The sequence below is a fragment of the Leuresthes tenuis genome, unplaced genomic scaffold (genome assembly GCF_036924035.1).
Source record: "Leuresthes tenuis unplaced genomic scaffold, fLeuTen1.0.hap1 SCAF_3, whole genome shotgun sequence".
NCBI classification, from domain to species: Eukaryota; Metazoa; Chordata; class Actinopteri; order Atheriniformes; family Atherinopsidae; genus Leuresthes; species Leuresthes tenuis.
The window spans coordinates 40,960,353-40,972,627 of NW_027325357.1; the positions used below are offsets into that span (position 1 = coordinate 40,960,353).

At 43.7% G+C, this 12,275-nt stretch overlaps 3 non-coding genes across 3 annotated transcripts; 2 read left to right on the top strand and 1 right to left on the bottom strand.

Moving 5' to 3' along the window:
• Positions 1-4,599: 4,599 nt before the first annotated feature.
• On the top strand, positions 4,600-4,682 carry trnal-aag (transfer RNA leucine (anticodon AAG)). Its single transcript has one exon. It is a non-coding gene; the product is annotated as a tRNA-Leu (tRNA).
• Positions 4,683-5,503: 821 nt separating this feature from the next.
• On the bottom strand, positions 5,504-5,575 carry trnad-guc (transfer RNA aspartic acid (anticodon GUC)). The gene has a single exon. It is a non-coding gene; the product is annotated as a tRNA-Asp (tRNA).
• A 1,574-nt stretch (positions 5,576-7,149) lies between these two features.
• Positions 7,150-7,232, top strand: trnal-cag (transfer RNA leucine (anticodon CAG)). The gene has a single exon. It is a non-coding gene; the product is annotated as a tRNA-Leu (tRNA).
• The last annotated feature ends 5,043 nt before the right edge of the window (positions 7,233-12,275 follow it).

The window sequence follows — 12,275 nt, forward strand, 5'->3', positions numbered from 1 at the left end:
GAAAACAACGGTCTGCTTCTCCTCCTCCAGTTGCCGAGACTTTGTGTTTTTAATAACGCTTATCTGTAAACATGTGTTAAACATATAAATTGCATGAACAGAAAGAAGGGGCTCACCTGTTGAGTAACTCAGATTTCCATAAACGGAAAGCCTTGTCGGAATGGTGGGACGTTTGAATGTCAGAATGGTGGGATGTCGGAATGGTGGGATGTCGGAATGGTGGGATGTCGGAATAGCGGGATGTCGGAATGGTGGGATTTCGGAATGGGTGTTGCCACCCATGATACGCTGCTGATGGGATGGAGCAAGAGGTTTGTTCACTGGTTGGGGGGGGCTATCCATTCAAAGCCCAGAAGAAATAACAAGGTCCAATGTGTGCCCCAGATGGTGTGTTGGTTTATCCACGGATTGAATCAAATTAAAAGTTGCCAACAGTCTTTTGAAGTCAGTAGTGAATTGGTCAGATGGGCAACAAACATGAACACTGAAATCTCCACAGATCAGGATCTTTCGTATTTTGGGAGAATGTCAGTCAGAAACTCAGAGAACTCATGAATAAAGTCCTTATCATATTTCGGAGACAACTGATAGACAATTGCACACAACACAGGACTTGCAAACTCTACCGCAAACAATTGCACTTCAAACTATTCAATTCAATTCAATTTTATTTATATAGCGACAAATTACAACAATCGTCATCTCAAGGCACATAAATAATATAGTCCAATTCAAGCCAATTGGAATTCAATTCATTGTAATCATAATCCAATTAATTCATATAGAGCCAATTCAAACAATTATATCCTAGCTAAGGAAACCAACCGATTGCACCGAAACTTGTCTTCAGTCCAATCTCCCGTCCTGAGCATGCCTGTGGCGACTGTGAAAAGGAACGACTCCCTTTTAACAGGAAGAAACCTCTGGCAGAACCAGACTCAGGAAGGGTGGCCATCCGCCTCGACCAGCTGGGGTATGAGAAGACAGAAAAGAGAGAAGAGGGGGGGGGGAACACCATAACGCCATTCAAAGGATATCTGTTGGAACAGGGAAACACAAGTTAATAACCACAATAATGTCACATGTACATAAAATCAATTGAGAAATTAAACAGGGGGAAAAAGAGGGCAAAGTGAGGAAAGGTGTGACAGATGAGGTCCCCCAGCAGTGTAAGCCTATAGCAGCTTAACTATGGGATGTTTCAGGATTACCTGAGCCATCCCTAACTATAAGCTTTATCAAAAAGGAAAATTTTAATCCTAATCTTAAAAGTGGAAAGGGTGTCTGCTTCCCACACATTTACTGGCAGCTTATTCCACAAGAGAGGGGCCTGATAACTGAAGGCTTTACCTCCCATTCTACTTTTAGACTAGAATGGGAGGACTGTGATGCAAAAAACTAGGAGTATGTACCTGTGGGAAGAAGCCGAAATTAGAAATTGGCATTGAACACAGCAGAAAGTCCCCCTCCTTGCCCTGACACTTTCGGGGATGGATGGAAGGAGCTCAGAGAACGCCCTGTTATCACCTGGTTTAAGCTAGGTTTCAATCAACATGAGGAAATCCAAGTAATACAAAGTAAAAAAATAATTTATGATAAATGTCTTATTTGCAACGGATCTGGTGTTGATGAGAGCCATGCGAACCAAACGGCGATCAGTCTATTGGTAGGCCTGGTTAACTGGACGGAGATTCTGAAGCGCGCAGCCCCATCTGCGAAACCTCACAGGCCAGCAACAGGGACGTGTGTACTTGGCGTCTGGTACGACTGACAGTAACCATCGGTAGAAGTAATTCATGGAGCCTCGGATGTCGTATCCGGCGTAATCTCTAGAGAGACCAAACAGCATTTGGCGAGCGTTGTATGTGGAGTACGAAGCCAATTGAGCTTTCAGCCGGCATATTACTCCACCTCCCTTTCATCGTCTTCTGTGATGACTGTTGCGTGGTAACCAACAAGGTAGACGCCATAGGTGAGAGGGTATAGACGCCGTAAGAGAAGGTGGTGGTCTTTTCCCCATCGCCAAAGTCCTGTATCGGCAAATTGTCCACAAAATCGCAGATCCCCAAGAGCCTCAGGCGATCATACACCAGTAAAGATGCCACTCCAGGAGATAAAAGTGATTGAAAACAGGACAACGTAGCAGAGGTAGGTGAGAGACTCTATCACGGTCCCGGGGTGTGTCCCATAGCCAATCGGTGTATGTGAGAGGAGAAGAGAGCAAAAGAGCCATTAGGGTTGCAAATCAGCCAGTCCAGTTCTGAAAAGTGCCGTAAAAAAGCCAACTAGAGAGAGTCTTTTAGGGTTAGGCATTAGTCAAGAGTCCTTTAGGGTTAGGGTTGAATGCAGGGCAGGGGTTATATTAAAAGAACTTGCACATAGGGTTAGGGTTGGGTTAGGGTTAGGGTTAGGTGAGAGACTCTATCACGATGACCCCCCCTGACTCATCCAACGACAAGCCAGTTGAAATGGGGAGCCAAAGGTAAGGCACTGGCCGTCGCAGGTCATCCGCAGCCCTCGTCGCCTTATAATGACCAGTACCATGACATCTCCAATTAGGTAAACGACCCATAGCATAAGGTGAAAGAACATATGCATTAATGCCCATGTACACAGTCATACATGCACATCAATCCACATGTGAAACAGGAACCGGAGGAGACAGAGTCAGGGAGAGGGTGTCGGACCGGACTGTATCCCACTCCCCCGCCTTACCAGGCTGTACACTCTGCCACCTCCACTCCCTCCAAGACAGGAGGGAAGTGAAAAGGAGGAGAGGAGATAGAGTGAATGTGTGAAATCTAAAAGTGATATTATGTGGACCTGTAACAAAGGTGAGTGAAATGAGAACTGTGATTTTGGGGGTACACATCGTCAGTAGTGGACCTTGGGATCACAGGGCGTTTCGGCCATTATCACTAGACACCCTCACCCAAGGAAGGCCCCGCCGAGATTGATCAGGTCCCGGGGTGTGTCCCATAGCCAATCAGTGTATGTGAGCGGAAAAGAGAGCAAAAGAGCCATTAGGGTTGCGAATCCGCCAGTCCAGTTCTGAAAAGTGCCGTAAAAAAGCCAACTAGAGAGAGTCTTTTAGGGTTAGGCATTAGTCCAGAGTCCTTTAGGGTTAGGGTTGAATGCAGGACAGGGGTTATATGTAAAGGGGCTAGCACATAAGTGAACAAAAGAGCCATTAGGGTTACAAATCGTCCAGTCCAGTTCTGAAAAAGTGCCGTAAAAAAGCCAACTAGAGAGAGTCTTTTAGGGTTAGGCATTAGTCCAGAGTCCTTTAGGGTTAGGGTTGAATGCAGGGCAGGGGTTATATTAAAAGAACTTGTACATAAAAGCTAAGCCTTAGGTTTAGGCATTAATCCAGAGTCAAAGACTCACATCCACTAATACAGTATATAATTCACATAAATTAAGCCAGTTCAGTGTAGTCCTTGTGAGGTTTATCCAAAATTAGGCCGTAAGTTATGTAATGAACTGGTTATTACTGTATTTAGAGTAAGTATTCTGTAATTATTAACTGACAGGAAAATGTAAATGTTAATATACATGTATATAACTAATCCAAATTAAATGACCTTTCCATAATCCTAAATTTATCCATATTAAATTACTTTTAATTGCATAATATGTACGATTAAATATATGCATACATAGACATATATAACCTCAAATTGAGGACAAAGAGACTCGAAAGTATGGATAATAATTCCTTTTAATTTAAAATGACTCACGTGAATCTCAGGAAATGAAAACCGACCCGTCTCCGTTGCGGGCTGGACACACAACAGGTCCTGTGAGGCAATTAAGAGCATTCCGTTTAATTAACTCATTAACAGGTTTTCCTGAAGTAGTCCTGAGAAGTAACTTTGCAAAACATTTTATCTTTTCCAAAATTGGCCGCAATTAAGACCGAAGTCCGACGCACAACAGAAAATGGGCATGTTATAATTGGCTTTATTCTTAGACATTATAAATTCATATTATGTATTTTCCTAAATAACCTATGTTCCTAGCTGGTACTTTTCCACTCTGCTCATACTGCACAACAGATGACCTTAAATGGTCCAAGACCTTAGAAGGACATAAACAACTGGGTCAGACAAAACATCTCTATTAGGGCAGATAGGTCTGGTACATTAGATCCACACCTAAAACAGTCTCACACATACACACACATTGTTTATCACATCCAAAGAACACAACAAGGACAGCAGCTGGCCTGAGCATGGCACCCAAAACTGGCCAATTATACTCTGACAAGTGTGAATACTGCAATATACTTTACATGTGACCACTAATAAATACTATTTTAATAAACGATTTCTCCAGCTTGTTCTTGAGCTTCCAATGAAAAAACCGGGCTAACATTATGTTGTATTGCTATTCTGGCACTGTGTCGTCCAGTTTAAACATTGTTGCAGCCATTTTACATCTGAAGAGTTCTTGCTTCCAAATGATATGCCTACTATTTGTTTGCCTCAGGAGTCCTCCTAAACAACAGCCAAGACACTTGAACACCATGCAGATCCACATATTCACTCGAATGATCCCTGGTCCCGCCGACACTATTGTGCAAGAATCCCTTTTATGGTCAGGATGGCCGAGCAGTCTAAGGCGCTGCGTTAAGGTCGCAGTCTCCCCTGGAGGCGTGGGTTCAAATCCCATTTCGGACATTTCACACTTCTCCTGGATTATGGTTTTCACTGGCAAAGCAAACCACGTTTACTCCATGCGTGGCTAGCCCTATATCATCTAGTTTACAGCAACATTCTTTGTGCCGTCATGTTACTCTGAAGTCTTATGACCGCTCTGAATCGCAGGGAAGGGGCTTGGTGCATGAGAATCCTTTGTCCACAACTCAAGTTATTGTTACATATTAACATTTTGGCATGTACTCAACACCACCGTAAAACTTCCTGTTTTTCAGTCATTTTTGTGGAAAAATCGTCTGAAAACAAAACACTGGTCGTGACAAAAGACCTCGACAGATCGTCCCTGGTATGCAAAGTCCTTCTTGGCTTTGGACAAGACAAGAATGAAACCACAGGTTTTCTGTTGTTGGACAAAGTACTTGGAAGTGAGCTTTATGGAAGAGTGGTATGAAGGAGAGGTTAGGGGGAAGTCCTTGTTGGCTTTGGACAAGACAAGAATGAAACAACAGGTCTTCTGTTGTTGGACAAGGTACTTGGAAGTGAGCTTTATGGAAGAGTCTTATGAAGGAGAGGTTAGGGGGAAGATAGAGGTCCCTGCAGGCCAGGCTTCTCGTGGTGGCAATACATTTGGCGCCAAGTGAAATGCCTTCCAAAGTGCTTTGATAAAAGCAAACAAGTGTAAGATAGTTGAATATGAGATGACAGCATGTATTGAAGGCTGGATAAGAGCTGCTGGTCTTGAGTGATTTGTAAGGGAGGTGACTGTTTGCAAGAGGGAACTTGGCTGATGGTGGGTGAATTAGATTATACTTGGTGGGAGGCATGTGATAAGAGTGCTAGCTCTCCCCGTCGGGGAATCGAACCCCGATCTTCCGCGTGACAGGCGGAGATACTGACCATTATACTAACGAGGAATTTCGATGGGATAGATACAGTCGTCATTTGAAAAGACTACCATAGCCAATGAGCGAAATAAGAGTTTTGTGTCCCATTTGAGGTGCCTTTTAAAGGAATGTTTTGAATCACGCAAAGCAATTGAGAAGAAACTAGGCATGATCTGCAGCATGCAAGTGGTGAAAAGGGCTCAACAAGAATCTCATTGTACAGGAATGTGTTTCTAACATGCACTGTATATATGACAATAAACGCTTGAATCTTGAATCTTGGTGGCAACACCCAGAAATTCTGCCTTGTGGTAGATGTAGGACACTCCGCATCATCAAAACAATAAAAAGTAGAATGTTTGCTCCAGAAGAAGCTAGACTTTTTTTTTCCCTTTGCAGTGTTGATAAGTTGTAAATAGATTCTACTTTGGACCCTTATGCAGATTTTTCAAATCCCCGGTACCGTATCATAGGACAACAGGACAGGGCTTTTGACCGAAGCAAACTGGATTCATATCAGGCTATTTGAAGGGGGGCTATTCACATTTAGGCCTAAGATGGGTGAGAATATCAAAACAGTATTCTAAGTACCACATCAGACTATAATGGTGATAACACACCTATTGAAATTTCAACTTCTGCAGTCTCAGCTATTATGTAAGTAATGGGTGAGAATGCTCAGGAATTTGGAGGTGAGATGGGCATCATCATGCCTCTTGAAATTTCAACTTCTGGAGGCTGATCAGCTATTATGTAAGTAATGGGTGAGAATGCTTAGGAATTTGGAGGTGAGATGGGCATCATCATGCCTCTTGAAATTTCAAATTCTGGAGGCTCATCAGCTATTATGTAAGCAGAGGTGAGAATGCTGATCATTGATGATAGTGCTACTCTTCCTGCTCTTGTTTTCTTCTCCATTTTCCTCGTTGTGGAGTCGTTAGCGGTAACCTTCCCGTAGCAGCGACACCTCTGTGACTGAAAAGACTGCAACCACTGGCGCATCGACTCCAGCCACAATATATGGTCGGAACGACAGCCTGAAGTCATCAACAACGCTCGCTCGAGCCATCACGGCAACGACGCTTGGCCTTTAAAGTGCTGCGTTAAGGCCGCAGTTTCCCTTGGAGGCGGGGTTCAAATTCCACTTCTGACATTGCAAACTTCTCCAACAGAATGATTTTTACTGGCAAGGCAACCCAAGTTCACTCCTCGCTTGGCTATGCTACATTGTATTGCTAAACTGGCACTGTATCGTCTAGTTTAAAGATTATTGCGGCCGTTTTACATCTGAAGAGTTCTTGCTTCCAAATGCTTTTTGATAAAGCTTATAGTTAGGGATGGCTCAGGTAATCCTGAAACATCCCATGTTGCCCAAGCTGCTATAGGCTTAGACTGCTGGGGGACCTCATCTGTCACACCTTTCCTCACTTTGCTCTCTTTTTCCCCCTTTTTAATTTCTCAAATGATTTTATGTACACGTGACATTATTGTGGTTATTAAACAACTTAAACAACAGCCAAGACCCATGAACACCACGTAGACCCACATATTCACTCCAATGATCCCTGGGACCGCCGACAATAAATGCAAGTCTTTTTTTTGCAGTCAGGATGGCCGAGCGGTCTAAGGCGCTGCGTTCAGGTCGCAGTCTCCCCTGGAGGCGTGGGTTCAAATCCCACTTCTGACAAAGCAACCATCTCTGAGAGAATGGTTTTCACTGGCAAGGCAACCCAACTTCACTCCTTGCTTGGCTAGCGCTATATCATCTAGTTTACAGCAACATTCTTTGTGCCGTCATGTTACTCTGATGTCTTATGACCGCTCTGAATCGCAGGGAAGGGGCTTGGTGCATGAGAATCCTTTGTCCACAACTCAAGTTATTGTTACATATTAACATTTTGGCATGTACTCAACACCACCGTAAAACCTCTTGTTTTTCAGTCATTTTTGTGGAAAAATCGTCTGAAAACAAAACACTGGTCGTGACAAAAGACCTCGACAGATCGTCCCTTCTTGGCTTTGGACAAGACAAGAATGAAACCACAGGTTTTCTGTTGTTGGACAAAGTACTTGGAAGTGAGCTTTATGGAAGAGTGGTATGAAGGAGAGGTTAGGGGGAAGTCCTTGTTGGCTTTGGACAAGACAAGAATGAAACAACAGGTCTTCTGTTGTTGGACAAGGTACTTGGAAGTGAGCTTTATGGAAGAGTCTTATGAAGGAGAGGTTAGGGGGAAGATAGAGGTCCCTGCAGGCCAGGCTTCTCGTGGTGGCAATACATTTGGCGCCAAGTGAAATGCCTTCCAAAGTGCTTTGATAAAAGCAAACAAGTGTAAGATAGTTGAATATGAGATGACAGCATGTATTGAAGGCTGGTGTAAGAGCTGCTGGTCTTGAGTGATTTGTAAGGGAGGTGACTGTTTGCAAGAGGGAACTTGGCTGATGGTGGGTGAATTAGATTATACTTGGTGGGAGGCATGTGATAAAAGTCCTAGCTCTCCCCGTCGGGGAATCGAACCTCGATCTTCCGAGTGACAGGCGGAGATACTGACCATTATACTAACGAGGAATTTCGATGGGACAGATACAGTCGTCATTTGAAAAGACTACCGTAGCCAATGAGCGAAATAAGAGTTTTGTGTCCCATTTGAGGTGCCTTTTAAAGGAATGTTTTGAATCACGCAAAGCAATTGAGAAGAAACTAGGCATGATCTGCAGCATGCAAGTGGTGAAAAGGGCTCAACAAGAATCTCATTGTACAGGAATGTGTTTCTAACATGCACTGTATATATGACAATAAACGCTTGAATCTTGGTGGCAACACCCAGAAATTCTGCCTTGTGGTAGATGTAGGACACTCCGCATCATCAAAACAATAAAAAGTAGAATGTTTGCTCCAGAAGAAGCTAGGCTTTTTTTTTCCCTTTGCAGTGTTGATAGGTTGTAAATAGATTCTACTTTGGACCCTTATGCAGATTTTTCAAACCCCCGGTACCGTATCATAGGACAACAGGACAGGGCTTTTGACCGAAGCAAACTGGATTCATATCAGGCTATTTGAAGGGGGGCTATTCACATTTAGGCCTAAGATGGGTGAGAATATCAAAACAGTATTCTAAGTACCACATCAGACTATAATGGTGATAACACACCTATTGAAATTTCAACTTCTGCAGTCTCAGCTATTATGTAAGTAATAGGTGAGAATGCTCAGGAATTTGGAGGTGAGATGGGCATCATCATGCCTATTGAAATTTCAACTTCTGGAGGCTGATCAGCTATTATGTAAGTAGAGGTGAGAATGCTTAGGAATTTGGAGGTGAGATGGGCATCATCATGCCTCTTGAAATTCCAAATTCTGGAGGCTCATCAGCTATTATGTAAGCAGAGGTGAGAATGCTGATCATTGATGACAGTGCTACTCTTCCTGCTCATGACGGGGGCATTGTTTTCTTCTCCATTTTCCTCGTTGTGGAGTTGTTAGCGGTAACCTTCCCGTAGCAGCGACACCTCTGTGACTGAAAAGACTGCAACCACTGGCGCATCGACTCCAGCCACAATATATGGTCGGAACGACAGCGTGAAGTCATCAACACCGCTCGCTCGAGCCATCACGGCAACGACGCTTGGCCTTTAAAGTGCTGCGTTAAGACCGCAGTTTCCCTTGGAGGCGGGGTTCAAATTCCACTTCTGACAAAGCAAACTTCTCCAACAGAATGATTTTCACTGGCAAGGCAACCTAAGTTCACTCCTTGCTTGGCTATGCTACGTTGTATTGCTAAACTGGCACTGTATCGTCTAGTTTAAAGATTATTGCGGCCGTTTTACATCTGAAGAGTTCTTGCTTCCAAATGCTTTTTGATAAAGCTTATAGTTAGGGATGGCTCAGGTAATCCTGAAACATCCCATGTTGCCCAAGCTGCTATAGGCTTAGACTGCTGGGGGACCTCATCTGTCACACCTTTCCTCACTTTGCTCTCTTTTTCCCCCTGTTTAATTTCTCAAATGATTTTATGTACACGTGACATTATTGTGATTATTAAACAACTTAAACAACAGCCAAGACACACGAACAGCACGTAGACCCACATATTCACTTGAAAGATCCCTCCTCCCTCCCCTGGAGGCGTTGGTTCAAATCCCACTTCTGACAAAGCAACCTTCTCCAAGAGAATGATTTTCACAGGCAAGGCAACCCAACTTCACTCCTTGCTTGGCTATGCTATGTTGTATTGCTATTCTGGCACTGTGTCGTCCAGTTTAAAGATTGTTGCAGCCGTTTTACATCTGAAGAGTTCTTGCTTCCAAATGCAATGCCTACTATTTGTTTGCCTCAGGAGTCCTCATAAACAACAGCTAAGACACTTGAACACCATGCAGATCCACATATTCACTCGAATGATCCCTGGGCCCGCCAACACTATTGTGCAAGAATCCCTTTTATGATCAGGATGGCCGAGCGGTCTAAGGCGCTGCGTTAAGGTCGCAGTCTCCCCTGGATTTCTCCCTGATTTCTGTTGTTGGACAAAGTACTTGGAAGTGAGCTTTATGGAAGAGTGGTATGAAGGAGAGGTTAGGGGGAAGTCCTTGTTGGCTTTGGACAAGACAAGAATGAAACAACCGGTTTTCTGTTGTTGGACAAGGTACTTGGAAGTGAGCTTTATGGAAGAGTGGTATGAAGGAGAGGTTAGGGGGAAGATAGTCCCTGCAGGCCAGGCTTCTCGTGGTGGCAATACATTTGGTGCCAAGTGAAATGCCTTCCAAAGTGCTTTGATAAAAGCAAACAAGTGTAAGATAGTTGAATATGAGATGACAGCATGTATTGAAGGCTGGTGTAAGAGCTGCTGGTCTTGAGTGATTTGTAAGGGAGGTGACTGTTTGCAAGAGGGAACTTGGCTGATGGTGGGTGAATTAGATTATACTCTGTGGGAGGCATGTGATAAAAGTCCTAGCTCTCCCCGTCGGGGAATCGAACCACGATCTTCCGCGTGACAGGCGGAGATACTGATCATTATACTAACGAGGAATTTCGATAGCACAGATACAGTCGTCATTTGAAAAGACTACAGTAGCCAAGGAGCGAAATAAGAGTTTTGTGTCCCATTTGAGGTGCCTTTTAAAGGAATGTTTTGAATCACGCAAAGCAATTGAGAAGAAACTAGGCATGATCTGCAGCATGCAAGTGGTGAAAAGGGCTCAACAAGAATCTCATTGTACAGGAATGTGTTTCTAACATGCACTGTATATATGGCAATAAACGCTTGAATCTTGGTGGCAACACCCAGAAATTCTGCCTTGTGGTAGATGTAGGACACTCCGCATCATCAAAACAATAAAAAGTAGAATGTTTGCTCCAGAAGAAGCTAGACTTTTTTTTTCCCCTTTGCAGTGTTGATAGGTTGTAAATAGATTCTACTGTTATAATTGGCTTTGATCTTAGACATTATAAATTCATATTCTGTATTTTCCTAAATAACCTATGTTCCTAGCTGGTACTTTTCCACTCTGCTCATGCTGCACAACAGATGACCTTAAATGGTCCAAGACTTTAGAATGACATAAACAACTGGGTCAGACAAAACATCTCTATTAGGGCAGATAGGTCTGGTCCATTAGATCCACACCTAAAACAGCACTCACACACACACACATTGTTTATCACATCCAAAGAACACAACAAGGACAGCAGCTGGCCTGAGCATGTCACCCAAAACTGGCCAATTATACTCTGACAAGTGTGAAAACAACTTCTGTGAGATAAAGCTGAATATAAATATGACATGTTTCCGGATAACGTGGCCCGGCCTGACGGATTTCCTGCGGGAGCTCTGGCACTCCGAGTGCAGCGCTGCAATATACTCTACTTGTGACCACTAATAAATACTTTTTTAATAAACGATTTCTCCAGCTTGTTCTTGAGCTTCCAATGAAAAAATCGGGCTAACAATTGGTGCCGTGACCCGCATTGGCTGACTCTGAGACCGTGTCCGATCGAGGACTTCCGGAGCTTGCTTGGAGGGGACTCTTCTTCAGACAATTCAAGGCGCCTAAAACACAAGGTGAGCAGAAAACCTCTTGTATCAAGATATGTGAAATTTCTGCACATTGGTCATTCTAAACTAAATTGTCTGAATTAGGATGTCCTCCGATCACTAAATCAAAAGCACAAAATTTGTGTCTGCAGGTTTACTAGGTGGTCACATGTAAAGTATAAACACATAGTCTCACATAGGGAGAGTCATATGTGTCCTAGTTTAGTACAATTTGGCCAAATAAAAGACATAAATTAAGATAACATAAATTCATCCTGTCTTCTAAATGGAATAGGAATTAGATGCCAATGGGCGGGGGTCTATTAGTCCGCTATCGCGGTGTGAGTAATCTCGGTATTACTGCATGACCGGATGTGAGTAATTTCTGCGCACAAGGGCGCTTGGACCTTTATCTGCAATCGGCGGTGGGTCTGTATTACTGCACTATAGGCGGCGTGAATAATTTCTGCGCACGAGGGCGCTTGGACCTTTATCTGCAATCGGGGGTGGGTCTGTATTACTTCACAATAGACTGTGTGGGTAATTTCTGCGCACAAGGGCGCTTGGACCTCTATCTGCAATCGGCGGTGGGTCTGTATTACTTCACGTTTGGTGGTTGGACTGTAAAATCCGCAATTGGCGGTGTGTCTGTTTTTGTTTTTTTCTCTCCGCAATCGGCGGTGGTTCTGCAGATGTTGTGC